Raw genomic sequence first — 20,857 nt, forward strand, 5'->3', positions numbered from 1 at the left:
GCCCATGCAAGCCGAGCTAATGGCTCAGATTGCCAAGCTTCAGGCTGAAGTTCGGAGAATAGCCGAATGGTCATCCAAAAGCCAAAACAATAAGCATGGCGAAGGTGACCCCAAGAACCCCGGTGGGAGCAGTACACAATCGCAGGAAGCAGAATCCCACAAAATCACCCCACCAAAGGAATAGCTCACAATAGACAATCCTTTCTCAGAAGACATCGTCAACTTCCAAATGCCGAAGAATTTTGTGCTGCTAATCTGTCTCAAATCATACAAAAGATTCGGTGATCTCTGTATCCACGTTAAGAAATTTCAATCCATGATATTTTTTAATGGTGCCTCTGAACCTATACTTTGCCGAGCATTTCCTACTTTCTTAGACGGTGCTGCATTACTTTGGTTTTCTAAGTTGCCTGCAGGTTCAATCTCTTCTTTCAAGGAACTGGCGTGATCTTTCATTGATTATTTTGCTTCATCAAGGATATATGTATACGAATCAGACTACCTAAGCACCATCAAACAAGGGCAGCATGAGAGTTTAAAAGACTACATGACGCGGTTTACCAAGGCGACTATGGAAATCCCCGACCTAATCCCAGAGGTCCACCTACATCCCCTCAAAAGCGGCCTCAGACTTGGCAAGTTCCAAGAAACTATTGCCGTGACTAAACCGAAAACATTAGAAAAACTTCGAGAAAAGGCTGCAGGTCAGATGGAAATCGAGGAGCTCAGGGAAGCTCAGCGAGCTGATAAACAACAACCTCGTCGGGAGGATGAGAAGCATCCCAAGACGTCAAATCACAAAGATCACAAGAAACCTTTCAAACTAACACCAAAGTACGACGCATACACATAATTCAATGCTAGGAGGGACGATATCATCAAAGAGATACTAAACGCAAAGATCATCAAACCACCGAGCAGAGCAGGTTCATACCAAGATCAGAGATACGTTGACAAATCAAAACACTGTGCTTTTCACCAAAAGTTCGGCCACACCACCGACGAATGTGTGATCGCGAAAGATCTTCTAGAAAGGCTGGCCAGGCAAGGCCATTTGGACAAGTACATAAGCGGATGAATACAGCAAGGTCAACAAACTGTGCAACTGATGTCCAATCCGAGCAAAGCCCAAACACCACAGAGAAGACTAGGTTCCAACCCCCACCAACAAGGGGGGTTATCAATTGTATTTAAGGTGGATTCACAAGTGGCAGACATACGAGCTCAGGAAGGAAAAGAAGCTACCGAGCAATGCTAATGGTCCAGGGAACAGTAGAAAAAGTCGTCCACCCACCATGCATGTCCACCATATCCTTCGAGCAATATGACTACAAAGCAAAGGCCACCAATTTAGACGATCCCATGGTCATTTCCATCCAAGTAGGAGACCTCCTAGTTAAGAAAGTCCTACTTGACCCAGGCAGCAGTGTCGACGTTCTATTTTACTCCACTTTCCAAAAAATGAAGCTAAGTGAAAAAATAATGCAACCTTTCTTGAGAAAATTCGTAGGATTCTCAGGAGAACGAGTACCTATTCCCGGGAGTATATGGATGAAAGTAACAATGGGTGACCACCGCTTATCGAAAACAAAGGACGTGCTGTTCCTAGTGGTCGACTGCATTAGTCCTTATAAAATCATTATTGGTAGAACTTCTTTAAATTCTTTTGGTGCTATCGTGTCCATTGTTCATCTTTGTGTTAAGTTTCAAGTATAGAAAAACCAGGTAGCAACCATACACTCCGATCAGAGAGAAGCTTCGGCAATAATACAGTGAAATCCTGAAAATCAGATCGGAGAATACACCAAGAACTGAGCTTCTGAAAGACACATTCAACGTGGCAAACATTTCAAACACAGTGGACCTTGATCCCAGAGAAGATCTCTGAGACAGACCCTCACAAATAGACGATCTTGAAAAGGTAACCTTAGACAATAATGACAATCATTTTATTTACATAAGCCGCTCTCTCCTTGCAGGAACTAAAGAAAACATCATCAACATACTTCGAAAAAATGTCGACCTCTTCGCATGGACTCCTGCATACATGCCCGGCATCAATTCGAATTTCATGTGTCACAAATTACAAATTGATCCGAAAATCCGACCTATAGCACAAAAAAAAAAAAAGAAATATGGGCTCGACATGCCTGGACAAAACTCGAAAACTCCTGCAAGCAGGATTCATAAAAGAGTTGCGTTTTTCATGAAATTTTTACTTTTAATTCCAAAAATTACATTATACCATTTTTCCTCTAAAAAAAATTAGAAACTTTTCTGCTCAATCTGGACAAAAGCTTATTTGGGATGCATTTTTCATGGAAGTACTCAGAATGCTTTGACATACAAAGTGATAATCTGTCACTCTCGAAGTTATAGTAAAAAAGTTTTTAATCAAACATTATTATCAACTTTAGTTGATGTGATTTCTTATTTAATTTTTTTTTTACCAAAGATAGGAGACTCGAACCCGCAACCTCTTAATTGAGTATGGGGAGACTATGCCATTTGAGCTATTACTCATTAGCCTTATTTAAATTTGTTATTCACTATACTACTATGGAAATGCACGTAATACATAATATTCTCCTTCAGGACACATTTGTTCTTATTCCAATTAATGTGTTATGTTGTTTTAAGTTAATGGATATTGGATAAAATTGCTATATTCATAGAATCACATAAAGAAAAGTTAATTTATAAAAGATATTTTGTTAATTTGACATAGAAAAAACACCAAAGTTCGAATCCAGATACAACATATTAAGAGGCACATGATTTACCATCTGAGCGAAGTCTTAGCAGCCTTTTTCCTTTTCAGATACAACATATTAAGAGGCACATGATTTACCATCTGAGCGAAGTCTTAGCAGCCTTTTTCCTTTTTAGATTTGATTAATTCCATAATATGCAATCACAAACAATCAAAGAAATAATATATGTAAATAGTTATTTACACTATCATTTGATTACAGTAAACTATCTTAACAGAAGGACCCAATTCATAAGTGTAAATTAAGCCTTTTTCTTTTTTTCTTTTTTCAACCTGCATTTTTAATTTGAATATGGAAGCAAAGGAAGTGTTGGACTCGCGTATGAGAAGGAGGGGTGCTTCACCTCGTTGTGGGATCAAAGAAAGCAGAACTCGGACCCTGCGAGTTGTGTCCCTCAAAATGTAAAAAAAAAATTACCCAGAATAAGAAAAAACCGAGGGTCCGAATTCCACGTTTCATGTTTCAAATTCCATCAGCTGCAAGTCACCAAAAAATTCCATCAGCTGCAAATCGGACCATGCGATTTGTGAAGCAAAATTTCATGACCAAAGAACTCGCATGGTCCGAGTTGTGTACTCTGAGTTTTTTCAATTTTTTTAACACAAATCGTCCGATTTATGTACTCTGAATTTTTTTCAACTTACTCTCACAATGTTAAAAAATACAAAAAATTAACATGTTAAAGTATATTACTCATTTTGCTTCCATATCAAAATTTTTTAGCCACTTTCATTCAGATTACAAGATAATATGAACACTATTAGGAGGAAAAGAAGCTCTACCAGCAACTGAAACGATGGGTTTTGTTCTTTAATTTAATAATATAAATAATAACCGCATAGGAAGCTTAAAGCATAAAGAGAAATGCAAAAGGGTGAAGAAAGGCGCACTTTGAATCCCAGAAAGCAAGGTTGGAAACGAGAGGAAGAGTTAGGAGACAGAAGGTGAGAGGGAGAGGGAAAACGAGCAGCCATGTTTGTGTGAATTCCAAAGATGAAAACTCTGAAAACTGAAAGACATTCTGGAATCCATCAAGGTCGTGCTTTCTGATGATGAGCTCAAGCAAGATCATGATGCTACTGTTGCTCACAACAAGTGCTCTATGATGCTGATGACTTGCTTGATGACGTTTTCATCAAACACTTGCGCCTCAAAAGAATGAGTCAGGTGCGTGGCTTCTTTTCCAAATCTGTGAATCCAATTCTTTTCCGTGCTAAGTTAGCTCGTAAGATTGAGAATGTTCGAAAGGAGTTTAATAATGTTGCTCAAGATATGTCTAAGTTGAACGTGAATCGGAGTTTGATAATTCTTAAGCAAGATGAGTTTGATAGTTCTTCCGTTTTGCAATCAGAGATAATTGGAAGGGAACAGAATAAGAGCGACATTGTTAACTTGTTGAAGCAAACCCATCCAAACCAAAATGTTTCTTTAATTGTTGTTGTTGTTGGTAGGGGGGTTTAGGCAAAACAGCCCTTGCTCATTAATATTGATTTTTTTATTATATCTTTTTCATATATCTCTCTAAGAAGGTCTAAATGATAAAAAAGTTTTCTTTTAATTTGTCTCAATTTGGAATTAGACTGAAAATAAAAAAAGAAAATATTTAATAAGATTTGTTTTAATTATAAATTAAAAAATTACTATTTTTCAAACAAAAAATACAATTTATTTCTATGTACTCTTTTGTACTCCGTCCTATATACTTTAGAGATAAAATGTCCTGCATGACAGCAGTACAAGAATAAAATCGATTACAAGCTTCAGAGATACAAAATTAACCATGGATGTATCAATATATTTATTTATCATCCAAAACTCACTATTTTCACGATCTTCGCATTCTCCCAAATAAAATTTAAAAACAACAAAAAAGCCTCCAAAATAAGAGGATGAATCCTATCATTTTTTAAGTCTTTTGCACGGTGATATCTAGAGGATATATTTAGAGGTTATGTGAAGAAAAAAAGAGTATCATGCCGGTGCTAAATTTGAGTTACCGAAACTTACGACTTAAACTAAGACAATGTTTTGCTTATTGTTGTCTATATCCAAAAGATTCGGTAATAAAAAAAGATGAATTGATTCAATTATGGATGGTTCAAGGTTACCATTATCTGATTTTTTTTTTTTTTATCAATAATAGATGTAGATTTATTTGTTGTAATTTTTTTTAGTGGAGTACATAGTATATAAAGTGTAATAATTTAACAGATATTTTTAAGAAAATTTTCATTTTCTTCAACAATGAGAAGAATTTTTTTTCTCTTAATCCTTTAAAGGATATCTGTTGAGTTATTACACTTTATATACTATGTACTCCTTATGTATTCTTACTCAAAAAAATTACAACAAATAAACCTATCTATTATTGATAAAAAATAATCTATATAATAGTTACCTTACAACTCTAATTTAAACACAATCGGTAGAAGATGTAGGTGATCAATATGTCAAGATTTTGTTAATGTAATTATTTTTTCAGGATACATCAATAGATAAATACGGTCATATTGAGTCATTCAAAATACATAATTTGATGCATGATCTTGCAACATTGATAAAATGATTGTTACTTAGATACCAAGAAAAAAGGAATTGTTGAAAGACTCATGCATGTGGCATTTGAAACTAGCACCGATTGTTTATTGGATGTGTTTGATGTTTGCAAATTGTAGACAATCATCCGTTGCAAGATTGCTACCAATTTAGTGGTATTAACGTATGAATATTATAGTGTCACACAATACTCAATAAGACAGAAAATACTGAGAATATTGATAGTATACGACAAATATGGTAGCACATGATCCTTGAGGCATGATTTTGCCTCCCGCCTCCAGCCTCCAATTTATAAGCTCGGAGACAAATTTCTGGATAAACTGGGGAGTTTGTGGCGGTTCTTTCGTTGATTTCTTCGATATCTAATAGATCTTTATTTATACATTAATATATATAGTACCCAATCAAACAAAAAGTCCTAGAATAGTGAGAGTACTAGTAGTATTTATACATTAATAAGTGGCCAACCTATCTTCATTCTATAACTTAGCTACCAAAGTCCATTGATAAAGTCAAACATTTAAGATATTTTTCATATCCGGACAGATTAAGAAGTTTGCCTGAATTGATGGGCAGTGTTGTTTGTTTACAAACCTTAAAATTATAATGTTATAGATTTTTAATTGGAGAGTGCTAGGTAAACAATAATCATCTTGAACAATATGAACAATCACTAATCAAATAAAAATACATTACACTCTAATTTAATGCTACTAATTAAATTTAAAATTAATTTACTCTTTTAACTCTATTAATTCACATTGTTCATATATTGTTTAAAAATATTGTTAGTTACCTATACTTTTCCTTTTTAACTATGATGGTTTTCGGTGGCTAAGAGAAGGGGGGTTGAATCTTAGCCATTTTTTCACTTAATAACTCTTGCTGGTCATTAAAACAACTTCTGGAGACTTTTTGATTTTTTGTCTCGTACCTAGCCACGAGACTTTTTCTTTTGTCTCGTCACCCGGCATGAGATATTTTTTAGTTTTATCTCTTGGGCAGCAGAAACAGAAATGGAGTAGAAGAGAGAAAATTACACCAAGATATATCCTGGTTCAGCTGCAAAATGTAAGGCAGCCTACATCCAATCTCCATCACAACAATGATGAAATTTCACTATAATCATTCTTGATTACAAACACCAATTCTCCCTAGGAACTACCCTTCCTATCCGGAAAAAGTCCAGAATCTAAACCCCAATCCTGAACTTAACTTGGTCACTGCCAAGCTTTCAACTGCTAAGTGCTAACCCAACTTACAATGGGATTCCCACAGAATCATAAAACACAACACAGATGTACAAAAGACCTCTAAGGACATCTATGGCTTTTTCTTTTAATTTTGCACTCTCTGCCTTTTTCCGCTTTATGGCTTTTTCTTACAAACTTCAATGTTTTCCTTTTTCCATGAAACTCAAGACAGACAAAATTAAACAGAAAATTACAAAATGAAGAGCATTGAAGGAGAAAAATTTCTATTAGCTTAGGTAGCTCTGAGAATCCTGTGCCTTGCACTCTTACTCCTTGCTTCAATTCCTGGTTGTTCTCCCTTACTTATAGAGGGAAGCCTCCACAGTTGAAACCAAATAAACCAAGCTAAACTTCTTCTTCTTCATGCAAACCGGTTCGGCCAGAGTGAGAGGAGAGATAACCAAATGCAAAACCCAACATGTAATTACCTCTAGTTCTTCCTTGGTCATCAATCTTCATCAATTCGAGCCCTCCATCTTGCCTTACCCTCCAAGACGGATTCCTAGCCCTTGATGAGTTATGATGATGACAGCTTCATCTGCTCCAACTTCTGCCTCCTCCATCACGTAGCCACTGTAGCTACCTCCTGTGGTGGTTGAGCAAAATCAGAGACAAGTCATCCCTCCAAGGATCTTCCTCTACTGACCGAAATCTTCTTCTTCCATTTTTGGTATGGAGAAACTGAGATCTCTTCACCAAATCTTACCTTTCTTAGTTGAAGATCTTAGCCACAACATACTTTATTTTGTTTTCTTTTTCTTGCCATCATTGTGATGGTCTTGTAGCTTGTTTCTCCTTTCTTTCGGTAGCTCAAAGTTCCTTTCAAAGCTGCTCTGTAATGACCAAAAGCAAGAAACAAGATGAGAGAGAGGAGAGAGAAATTTGAACACAAATGAATGAATTTGATGAAGTAAATTAAAATTTTCACTTCCATTTGCCTTAGGTAGCGTGCCTCATTAAGGCCATCAATCAAATCAACTACAATTTCTCTCTCATGGTTCCAAGGTCTGCATTAACTCTTCTTAATAAAATTTGAATTCCATCACAATGAGAAAAATGAGATCCGTTGGAAGCAATGAAACTTTGCTTTCTTTACTTAATAGTTTCGGACCAAGCTTTGATCTTTTTAGCAAAGATTTTAATTGGGCTTGTAGCAATAATAATTCAAACTGGCCCAGCAAATAAAACACTTCAGCCATAATTCATATGATGATATTGCACAAGGCTAAAATTTTGATTTTATTGGGCTTAGGTTCTTTTCTTTTCTTTTCGGCCCAATAACAAAATCTGCACCAACAAAATTATTAATTAAGCAAGTATGAAAAGAGATTAAATTAATAATTTTGTAATTAATCACATTAATAATGTTTGTTCATCACTAATTTAAAATAGAGTTTTTCAAACTCATCAAACTAGTTTGCCAGAGTTAGTTGGCAATTTTATTTGTTTACAATCATCTATTCTTAATATATAAAAGTAAATGGATAAGTTTATTTATATTATTTTTAAGATATCTTTTTTCTTCTACTAATGTCATGTCAATAACATCGCTTACTTGACAAAATTTTAGAATTAACCACTCAATTCTTGCTAAATCAACTATTATTTTTAAATCAACAAAAAATTACTAATGATAATAATTAAAAATTAATAGTGTCTAACCAAATTTGTAACCTACAAAGACATTGAATTCATATCCCTATATTTATTATATCTTACCGAGTTACCGTTATAAACAATACAATAAATTTATAACCTCAATAATTAATTTATTAATTTCTATAAATAACTCATTAAATATAATAAACATCCATATTACAAATGTCATAATAATTTTATTAATCATAATAAATTTTACGTTACAAATATTCAAATTCTATACTATTTGAACTATTTATATAAGTCTCTTATCAGTTATCATTGTTCCTTCAAATAACATCAAATTTAATACAAAAAATTTATTTTTGAACTACAAAACATCTCAAACTTACTCAATGAAGCATCATTCTTTGGATAATATCACCACACAAACGGACAATTGGCTTATCAAAATTTGCGTAGTTTGTTTATGGAAAACATTAACACCCACAAATAAAGAGGAGCCTCTTTGTTTATAAATGATTATATTAGATGAAAAGTTACAAAATAAACATATTTATTGTATTTTTAAATTGAATTTATGAAAAAATACTTTAATTATTTTTGTTTTTATACTTTTTATATCATTTTATAATACTTTATATATAATTATATTTTAATATCGTTAAATATTCAAATTCCATACTATTTGAATTACTTATATAAGTCTCTTATCACTATTCCTTCAAATAACATCAAATTTAACACAATAAATTTATTTTCGAACTACACAACATCTCAAATTTACTCAATGGAGCATCATTCTTTGGACAATATCACCAAACAAACGGACAATTGGCTTATCAAAATTTACGTGATTTGTCTATGAAAAACATTAACACCCACAAATGAAGAGGAGCATCTTTGTTTATAAATAATTATATTAGATGAAAATGTACAAAACAAGCATATTTATTATATTTTTAAATTGAATTTATAAAAAAAATATTTTAATTATTTTTTTTATACTTTTTATATTATTTTATAATACTTTATATATAATTATATTTTAATATCGTTAGAATTATACTTCTTTTAATATGCTATTCATTGTTTTTTTTAATAACTTAAAAGAAAATAAATGTAATTATTTTTTTTAACTAATTATCAACTATAATTTACTAACACTGCAGGGAACACTTCGTAATTATAAAAAAAATATGATGAACAAATTCAAACATTTGTTATAAAAAGAAAAAGTCTATATTATAAAAAAATTTGAAAACAGAAGATGCAAATAATTTATATAGACCAATTATATACCATCATTAATTTACGGGTCTCATTCTAGTTAGAATTTAAATGAGTGTAGGCAACTTGTTTTTCCTACAAAAATTATTACAAAATTGATCAATTTGAAGAAGCTTGACATTCACGGTTGTAAAGCTTTTGAAGACGGCATGGCAGTAGGATTGGGGAAATTGATTTCATTGCAATCCTTATCAAGATTTGTAGTAGGGAATAACAAAAAAGATACTAGTGGCAAATATATCCCTGACTTTTTGTTTTGCGGATATTTAAATTCCTAAAAATTTAAAAATACAATTAAATTTCTAAAAAAAATTGGATTTATTGTTATTGTTATAAAAAAATTGGTTTTATTCTAATTTGTTAAAAAATTAAAAAATAACCAGTTCATTAATACGTCTAATAATAATGCGACACGTAAACGTTTTTACAAAGGATCCCGCTAGGGAGACAATGGACTATTTGTACGTGTACAATGGGCTATTGAGTTACAAAATGAACATCTCTCATACTATCTAAAATAACCATCCGAGTACTAGCGATAATAAACATCTTCCCAAAAGCTAGGCTCCAACTCTTGACCTTTCGAATCTAGCGTTCTAATACCATACATGATACCACTCATCCCAAAAACTTTAGCTAATGGAAAAAGGTAACACTAATGATTATATCTCTAATACTCTCTAAACTTCCATTATGCACATTGTATAAATATTTCATTGGCTCCTCATACTTTCCCTTTTACGAAAAGAAGTTTTATGTATCCCAAAGATTTACACTTCCATATTATGCAATGTTAACACTTAACAAGGAGAGAAGAAAGGAATATAGTCTTGGCTTTGATGGGTTTAAAGATTCCCTTGACCTCCTTCAAACAATTCTTAAACTCATCAGCTTCTCTCTGCTGGTTATCACCTTTAAGCAGATTTCTGGCCTTAGCAATTGCAGAACAGATCTCCTCCATGTCCAAATGGCAAAGTTTAGATATCATCCCTTTATCCTTCACAGCATTTTCCATCTTTTCAACATAACAATCCAAAGCATGTATTGCTTCAGCCTTCTCAAAAAACTCTGCATCTTCAACCTTGTACTTCTCAGCTTCCTCAATTAATCTCTGAATCTCCTTAGCCGAAAGTCTTTCTTTGTCATTATTGGTTGTGATATTAATTTCATTCCTACAACCATTGGTTTCTTCCCATGCAGACACATTCAGAATACCATCAGCATCAATATCAAAGCATACATATATAGGATTATAACGAGATTCACCAGGAAGACCAGAAAGACTAAACCAACCCAACAAGTTGTTATCACTTGTTCTTGTCCTTTCACCCTCATAAACATTAATGGCCACACTGGTTTGGTTTTGTTTAGTTGTGTATCCTCTTGTCCTCCTTGCAGGTATGGTAGAATTCCTAGGAATCACTACATGCATGCGATCTCCTACTAATCCTATACCAAGTGATAAGGGTATAACATCCATTAGAACAAGTTCTGGTGCTACCTTAATGTCTTCACTCAATAAAGCAGCTTGAACTGCTGCTCCATAAGCAACAGCTTCATCAGGGTTGATACTCTTGCAAAGATGCTTCCCTCTGAAGAATTCTTGCAATAGTTGCTGCACTTTGGGAATTCTAGAAGAACCTCCAACAAGGACAACATCATGTATATCAGACACTTCCATGTCAGCATCATAGAGACAATGATTTACTATTTCCATACACTCTTTGAAGAGTTCCATGTTTAGTTCCTCAAACTTGGCACGGCTGATTGATGAGTAAAAATCAATGCCTTGATATAAAGCATCAAGTTCAATAGCAGCATCAAAAGCAAAGGAGAGTGTTCTTTTTGCTCTTTCACATGCACTTTTCAACCTTCTCAAGGCTTTTGAGTTGTTACTAATATCCATTTTGTTCTTCTTTTTGAACTCTTGTACCAAGTAATTCACCATTCTGTGATCAAAGTCTTGTCCACCAAGATGAGTGTTTCCTGCTGTGGCCTTAACTTCAAAGACTTTATCTTTAACCTTAAGGATAGACACATCAAAAGTACCACCACCGAGGTCAAAAATCAAAATATTTCGTTCTTCTTTACACCCAGCTAGCTTGTCAAGGCCATATGCAATTGCTGCAGCTGTAGGCTCGTTGATGATTCTCATCACATTGAGGCCTGCAATGGCGCCGGCATCTTTTGTGGCTTTGCGTTGAGAGTCAGTGAAATAAGCAGGGACAGTAATTACTGCATTATTGACAGGAGCTTGCAAATATTTCTCTGCAATGTCACGCATTTTTGTTAGAATCATAGATGAAATTTCTTCTGCACAAAGATGCTTCTCCTGACCCTTATGTGTAACAGCAACCATTGGTTTGTCATCATCCCCGGGAACAACTTTAAATGGTCACAGCATTATGTCATTCTTGACAAGGGAGTCACTGTATTTCCTACCAATCAACCTTTTAGCATCTGAAAAAGAAAAAAAAACAAATAAATTTCTGGAAGAAGAACAGAATAAGAAGATAATATTATATGTCGAAGTTGTTGCGTTCAAAATTGTTGTTACATGATACAAGTGTCGCCCTATTTATAAGGATATTACCAACTAACTTCATAAATATTATATTTACTAACTACTGATGAATATGTGTTTGGATTAGAGTTTGCAAACGAGATTTTGTATAAAATTGATTTCATAACTTAGATTTGATAAAAAGTGAGTTGGTATTAATGTGATTTATGTTTGGTAATTTTGTATCAAAATGGATTATAGTAAAATGAATGTTGTTTGGATTACATCATTCAAAATTTTATTTAAATAAATATTACTAAAAAAAAGACATGAATTTATATCATTTAAATTTATATTATTTTAACACTCTTTGAGTATAATTATTTTTGAAAAGAATTTAAATTTATATGTTAAAATTTAGTACTCTTTTAGTTATAATTTGTTAGTACTCTTCTTTAATACTTTTTTTTTTTTTGTATTTAATTATATCTTTCTAATAAAATTTATATTATAAAAATTAACAATAAAAGACATTGACAGCGTTCAAGAAGATTGAATGTGCTTTTTGTGCTTTCAACGTGTTTACCAAACACACCCTCAACCATTACTAACAACTCTGATAATATTTGAATAAAGACATTGACAAAAGAAGATGAATTACCAAAGACAGTGTTAGTTGGATTAGAAGCAGCTTGATTCTTAGCAGCATCACCGATCAACCTTTGCTTATCAGTGAAAGCAACACATGAAGGTGTTGTTCGATTTCCTTGGTCATTGTGGATGATCTCCGCTCTTTGGTGTTCTTCCTGCCACACAGCAACACATGAGTATGTCGTACCGAGATCGATTCCCACTGCAAGCCCCTCATATTTCTTGGCCATCTTTCTTGGCAAAGAAGCAATCGAATGACTTTTGGAAACAAAAATAAAATAAAGAAGTCCAATGTAGAGTGTAGTGGTGAGTAGTGACAGAATTTATAGTGAGAGTGAGACCTTTGAATGTTGGGAAAGTATTGTAGACGAATCATAAGGTTAGATTAGATTAGATTCAAGATTTGATTAGATATATCTTTTTGTTTATCTTTTTATTATTTAATTTGTAATGATTATAATCACTATCAGTTGAAATTATAATTGATTTTATCTTTTTCAATAATAAACTCTATTATGATTCCCTCGTAGTTAAATTTAAGGGGATGCTTCTATAAAGACGCAGAAAACGTCTTTTTTTTTAAAGATATTTTTTAATAATTAAAATTTAATATATATAATCACTTAAATTATATTATTTTTTTTAAAATTAGGTCAGACAAATTAATTTAATCAAAAAATAGTGAATTAAATTTTGAATCCGTCTAAATTAATATTATTTTTTATAAAAAATGACTACAATATCTCTATTATATAAAATGAATAAAATACTTTTATTATATATATTAATTTTGAGAATCCTAAATTCTAGTCATTTTCTTCTCTATCGTTATATGATTAGAATTTAAAGTTTTCAAAATGAATATATATATAATTTAATTTATTTTATGTGTTAAATTTTAATTTTTAAAAAACATCTTTAAAAAAAAGACATTTTTAACATCTTTATTTAAGTGGCTTCCTAAATTTAATCAATTTTTATTCAAAATATCTTTATTTTTTAACTCAGTCAATTTGCATAAATAGCGAGTAACCGAGATAAGCTCGTCCATAATAATTAACTAACTAACTCAGGCTAATTAACTAACGTCCCACTAATTACAATTAACTAACTAACTAAAGCTAGATGAGATTATCAGAATTAAAAGAGAGCTTGCCTAGCTCATGTACCATTCATTCTTTCGTTACTTTTGTATCATATATATGTATTATACCTTAGCTTATACTTTATAGCATTAAATTAAACTATCTCCAAGGCTCACTAAGAAATTTGGAATAGAGAATATTTATTTTGATATAAATCATCTGAATTATATACAAAGTACAAACTCAAAGTCGTAAATGTATATAAATAAGCAAATTCTAGAATAAAGATAATTCAATAACTATAATAACTAAATTGTTGACCACTCAATCTTTATTATATAGCGGACAAATATAATTAAGTTTAATTATTTAATTACTAGAGTGATACCTGTGCCAATGTAGTACAGAGTTAAATAAATAATAGAAATAATTAATAAATATTGTAAAAGTAATTTTAACTATATAATTATGAATATGTATAAAGATTTATTTTTTGAAAAATATATTTATTAAAATTATATGGGTTTTATTATATGAAAACATATATTGCGAATATATGAACATTTAACTAAAATTTTATGTAAGATATAGTTATTTGTGTAATTTCTAAGGTTAATTTTACTAATTTTTATTTCAAAAAGTAAAGCTTTGTATATTTATATTAACAACTATTTTGATAAGTATAAATATATTTATTTTTTGTTGGATATAATTTGAAAAAAAAAATAGTAGTAATGTAAGAGTATCTTAACTTTTTTTTTTTTTGACATTTATATGATATTTTTATTATTTGGACTGAAATTATTTTTATCAACACAAGAAAGAAAGAAAAAAATCTTACCATTATTGAATTTTATTTCATGCCTATAACTTATCTAAGTAACTATTATGATTATACTATTATAGTCATAGTAGTAATGTAAGTTTTAAATAAATATCAAGAAAGTGTTAGACATTACTTAAAAATCATCATCTTGTGTAGCTGAGACTCGATTACAATCTAATAATCTATAATTCTTAAATTTAATATGTCTATCGATTTTTTTGGTTGTATTTAACTATTTATAAAATGTAATGTACATAACAAACCAACCCCATAATTAGCCATAAATAGATAGAAGCTAATTAAGTTAACTACTTAATTGCCTTTGTAAAGCTGCTATTATTATGTGTATAACAAATATATATAACCAGCACATAGTTAATTAATTAAGTTGCATTGGTAGGCTTCACATGCAACTAATTAATTCAGAATAATTAGTCATTTAATTACATTGTTGGTTACAAGTTGCAACAAGAACCTACACAATATTACAAACGAAAATGTTTGGAGTCATAGCTTAAGAACTAAAGTAAATTATAATTTTTTTTAATGTATTTATTTTTTTTATTTTGTATTATTCTTTAAACATTGTTAAAATAAATAGATAATTTTACATAATATAAATACACAATTATAGATATTACATATAAAAAATTATGAATGTTGAAGTTAAATTAAAGCTAAGTAATTATATTATTTTATGTTTCAATGTTAGTTCATTTTGCTCATAAATATACAGTGGCGACAGAAAATAATCTGAAACTGATGGTCCAGATATTATATTGTATAGAGTTACTTGATGTTATTAGTAAAACTAATTAATAATATGTGTTAAAATGATATTCACAGGGAAAAATGCAATGTCCACAACAAAGACACCGAAATTTAATGGTAATATAAAAGATACTAATTGAAAGGAACAGATTGAAGTTATAAGGTCGAACCAAGGTAAAAAAAAAAAAGTTGTGTATGAATCAAAATTAAAAAACATGAATTTTCGTCTCGTATTAAGCTTATTTGAACTTATTTATACTCATATCTTATTTTTAAAATCGCTTACAATTTTTTTATAAAAAGTTTTTGAATTTTTAAAATTAAAATTTTTTATTTGTATTATTTTATGTCGGTTGATCTCCAATTAAGTGGGGTCCATAAATTATAAAAAAAAAAATATGGCTAAAAAGCTTTGGACGGAGAGAGAGACAAACCAGTCCCTCACTTTTGAAAAGAAAAAAATGAAACACTAAGAGAGTGAGAGGTTTTTCGGCGTAGAAGGGAAGAAGAAATTAGCAAAAAAGAGCATGCTATTTTTTATTCGATTAAATCGTATATTTGTTTTATTTTTTATAAAATTTTAGTATGTTATTTCTGATATAGAGATGAATATTATGATATAATTTATTAGCAGAAGTATATTGAGAAAATTTTAGAGAGGTTTAGCATGAGTAAATCGAAACCTGTTACTCTGTTAGTACTTCACTTGTTAGTCATTTCAAGCTGAGTTTGCGGCAATGTCCTACAAGTGAGAAAGAGAAAGTAGAAATGAAGAAGATTCCATATGCATCTGCAGTTGGCAGTTTGATGTATGCTATGGTTTACACCAGGCCAGATATTGCTCATGCCGTTGGAGTTGTTAGTCGGTTTCTCTCTAATCCTGGTAAAGAACACTGGCAAGCAGTGAAGTGGATTCTCAGATACCTTAATAGTACTTTCAAATTTTGTTTATGTTTTGGGAGTGGCCAACCTGTGTTGGATGGTTACACAGATGTGGATATGGCTGGGGATCTTGATTCAAGAAAGTCTACTTCTGGTTATATGATGACTTTTGTAGGGAGAGCTGTGTCGTGGCAATCTCGACTTCAGAAATGTGTTACTTTGTCTACTACAGAGGTAAAATACATTGCTGTTGTTGAAACTTCTAAGGAACTCTTGTGGATGAAAAAATTTCTACAAGAGTTAGTCATCAATCAAGAGAAGTTTAATTTGTATTATTTTGTGATAGTCAGAGTGCTATCCATCTTAACAAGAATCCGACGTTTCATTCCAGATCGAAGCACATAGAGGTGAGGTATCATTGGATACGTCAAGCGCTTGAGATGAAGTCATATGCACTTGAGAAGATGCATATTGATAATAATGGTTCAGATATAATGACTAAGAGTTTACCTGCAATGAAATTTGATTCCTACAAAGAGAAGATAGACTTGATGGAGTAAACTATCCCCACTTGAGTTGGTGAGGGAGAGATTTGTTGGTGGCTCCCCAACAAAGTAGAGCCCACAAGTTATTAAAAAAAAAAAAGAAAGAAATGACTAAAAAGCCATGGAGGGAGAGAGAGAAGTGATGAGTCCCTCACTTTTGAAAAGAAAAAACGAAACAATAAGAGAGTGAGAGGGTTTTTCGGCGTCGAAGGGAAGAAGAAATTATAAAGAAAAAGAGCATGCCATTTTTTATTCGATTAAATCGGTACTTACTAAATTTTTTATGAAATTTTAGTATGTATGTTATTCCTGGTATAGAGATAAACATTAGCATATAACTTACTAGTTGTATTGTCTTTTTTTTTGTCTGATTTGAGATACCCGCTTTGTGGAGGATTTATGTTGATTCCATCAGTTTTAATGATGTATTTTATTGATTATTGAGATGCCCTAGTGTCACTAGAAAGACTGATTGTATACTCATTATTTTGATAATAAAAGATTTTATTGGACTAGGTCTCGTAAATTTTTTGTCCCTCTTTTAAGAATTTTCCTATATTAAAATTATGGTGTCTGATTATTTATTTCTATCATTGTATTTGATGCTTAGAGTATCTTTTGTATTGTCTAATTAATCGCACAAATTTTAAAAAAATTATTTTTAGTGCTTCCACTTTTTAGTCATATTTTTGTTTAAATTTTTGTTGAGTTTTCCCAACACTTCGTTCACTAATATGTATTATACAAGAAAAAAAAAGTATCTTCGTTGATGTGATTGCTTATAATTAGTCGACATAGAATATCGGCACATGTATGTAAAACGTTTTGATTTATATATGTGGTGGGTATTCATCTAATCTATCTACATTACTATCTTAAATAAGTGAGGATAAGGTTTCTGAAAATATTACTTATCTAAGTATCTAACTATTCAGAAATGGTAGCTACTCCAATGAAGATTTAATGATTATCATCATGTGAAGATACATCATTTTAACTATTAGATAATAGATTGTAAGACTTGATTTTATTTGAAGTAAAAATGTTATTTTTATTTAAAATGTTGCTAAATAAATAAATTACACTTTTTAAACAAGGATCATCATGAGAAGATGTTTTTGGCATCTTCATGAGAGTAGTTGCCTTCAGAAATATCTAAGTATCTAAGTATCTAAGAATTTGAACACCTGAGACCAACCAACACTCAATTTTTGTGTGCTTCTATAATAATTGCCTATATATTTTGATATGTAAATCCAACTAATTAAGACATAGATATAGAACAAAAAAGCACTTATTAAGTCCCTCTTATCTCTCTCCATGGATTCTTCTCTACTCTTCAACTTATTATCAGCATTTATCTCCTTAATTATTCTCTTCATCACTGCTTCACTCAAAATAGCAAAAAACCATAAAAAGAAAAGTGGTGCAGCTTTAAACATACCTCCAGGACCATGGAAACTACCCATTATAGGAAACATAATACCCCATCTTGTTACATCCACACCACATAGAAAACTAAGAGATTTGGCCATCAAATATGGACCACTGATGCACCTTCAACTTGGTGAAATCTCTGCCATTGTTGTTTCCTCTCCAGAGTATGCAAAGTTGGTAATGAAAACACATGATGTTATCTTTGCTTCAAGGCCTAAATTTCTTTTCTCAGAGATTGTTACATATAATTGCACAGATATAGCTTTCTCACCATATGGAAATTATTGGAAGCTTCTAAGGAAAGTTTCCACATTAGAGCTTTTCAGTCCAAAGCGTGTGAATTCTTTCAAATCAATAAGAGAAGAAGAGTTCAATAGTCTTGTCAAAAGGATTACTATTGACTCGAATACACAGAGCATGATCAACCTCACCGAAGAAGTGATTTCAACAACATATGCAATCATTTCAAGGGCTGCGTTTGGATCAAGATGCAAAGATCAAGAGGAGTTCATAGCAGTTGCAAAAGAAGTAGCAATGATTGGGGCGGGTTTTGACATGGGCGAGTTGTTTCCTTCTTCTAAATGGATTCAACTTGTGAGTGGTTTGAGACCTAAGCTTGAGAGGTTGCGAAGAAAAAGTGATAGGATATTGAAAAACATCATCAATGACCACAATGATGTTGAAGAAGTCCAAGGTGGTGATCATGATTCAAATGAAGATCTTGTAGATGTTCTACTAAAATTTGTGGATGGTGCTAATGGTATCAATCAAGATATTTTCTTCACTGAGGACAACATCAAAGCCATAATCCTGGTAAGTGTAATCACAGTAATTTTATTGAAGATCATAATATAATCCTGCTGCTTAATTGTTCATTGACTTAGATGAATGCTTAGTTGCATGAACTTCCTTTACAACATATTACATTTTCTTTAATAATTTTATGTGTAGAATTAAGAATTTAGTTTTAAGAGATGTTAGAAGTTTATCATAATTTATTATTTTTTGTTATTAATTAATTATTTAATTTTTTTTAATATTTTTAATTTATATCAAAATTATCCTTAAAAATTTTTAATTTTATTTCTAATAATATTTCACATAAAGTTAACGTTCAGGAATAATTTTAACATAAATTAAAAATATTAAAGATAAAACTAAATACATATTAGGAATTTTTTTAAAAAAATTATAAATATTAAGAATAAAAAAATATTTTATTCTTAATTATAAGTATCATTATGTTAGTAAAAGTTAAGTAATTTTTTTAACAATTATTGTGTGAATGAATATATATAAAAAAATAGATATAATTAAATGATTGTATATAATTATTTATATTATTAATATATAAAAATTAAACTCATAAAATTAATATGTGTCTATATTTATTTATGTTTTATAAAACCTAAAAATAACTTCTTTATGTTATAAAAAAGATTATCCACAACAAAGGCTTACAAATATATATATTATTAGACCACAGAAATTTATCTATATATAGTGGCAAACATTGTGAACTAGAGGTGAAATTATTTGTCACGCTATGTAACTTAAATAAAATAATTGGTGGAAACTAAGGTGTAGTGGACTTCACATGAAGTTGATAGTTGAGAGCCGTTATATGAAAATTTAGTCAAATCGGTCAAATCATCTAACAGCTCTCAGCTATTAACTTCACGTGAAGTTGAGTGTACCTGAGTTTTTACTAAAATAATTACACTTAATAATCATGTTATGTATATATACAGTATTGATGAAATTCCTTTACAAATAAAGTTACTTAGAACTTAACCTCATATATCATGGTTACATTTTAGACCATTTTTACTGCTGGAGGGGAGACAACAGCAACAACCATAGATTGGGTAATGTCAGAGATGATGAAGAATCCAAGAGTATTGCAAAAAACACAAGCTGAAGTTAGGGACATATTCAACAAAAGTGGAAGGGTTGACGAGACTTGTATCCATGAACTCAAGTATTTGAACTCAGTTGTGAAAGAAACACTAAGGTTACACCCTCCACTTCCCCTCTTACTTCCAAGAGAATGTGGAAAACAAGAATGTGAGATCAATGGATATCACATACCCTACAAAAGTAAGGTGATAGTGAATGTTTGGGCTATTGGAAGAGATCCAAACTACTGGACCGAACCTGAAAAGTTTTATCCGGAGAGATTCATGGAAAATAATAATTCTATTGATTATAAAGGAAATAATTTTGAGTACCTCCCATTTGGAGGTGGAAGAAGAATATGTCCTGCAAGCACGTTTGGCATAATGAATGTTGAGTTGACACTTGCATTTTTGTTGTATCACTTTGATTGGAAGCTTCCAATGAAATGAAATTTGATGATGTGGACATGACTGAACAAGTTGGAATTACTGCAAAAAGAAAACAAGACCTCTACTTGATTCCCATCACTTCTCGTACATTAGCTTAATTATAAAATAAATGTACTCTATAATTTGAAATAATTAATATTCTGTAAGAGAAATGTTAAGGGATCAGTAACTTTTGTGATTTATAGCCATCAATGATAATTTTAATGGTGTGAAATTTTATCCAATAACTCACTTTTCTTTGTTGGTTATATGCTGGCCAGAATTTAACAAAGTTACTGTCCCTAGACTTTTCTATTATGTAATTCTGTTATTGTCCAGAAATTATCAATATTTT

At 31.2% G+C, this 20,857-nt stretch overlaps 2 pseudogenes; one reads left to right on the forward strand and one right to left on the reverse strand.

Annotated features, from left to right (window-relative positions):
- Positions 1-10,268: 10,268 nt before the first annotated feature.
- On the reverse strand, positions 10,269-12,859 carry LOC110262400 (heat shock cognate 70 kDa protein-like; annotated as a pseudogene).
- Positions 12,860-18,058: 5,199 nt separating this feature from the next.
- Positions 18,059-20,621, forward strand: LOC107621178 (cytochrome P450 71D11-like; annotated as a pseudogene).
- The last annotated feature ends 236 nt before the right edge of the window (positions 20,622-20,857 follow it).

Source organism: Arachis ipaensis, chromosome B10 (genome assembly GCF_059453495.1).
Source record: "Arachis ipaensis isolate K30076 ecotype BB chromosome B10, ASM5945349v1, whole genome shotgun sequence".
Lineage (NCBI taxonomy): Eukaryota > Viridiplantae > Streptophyta > Magnoliopsida > Fabales > Fabaceae > Arachis > Arachis ipaensis.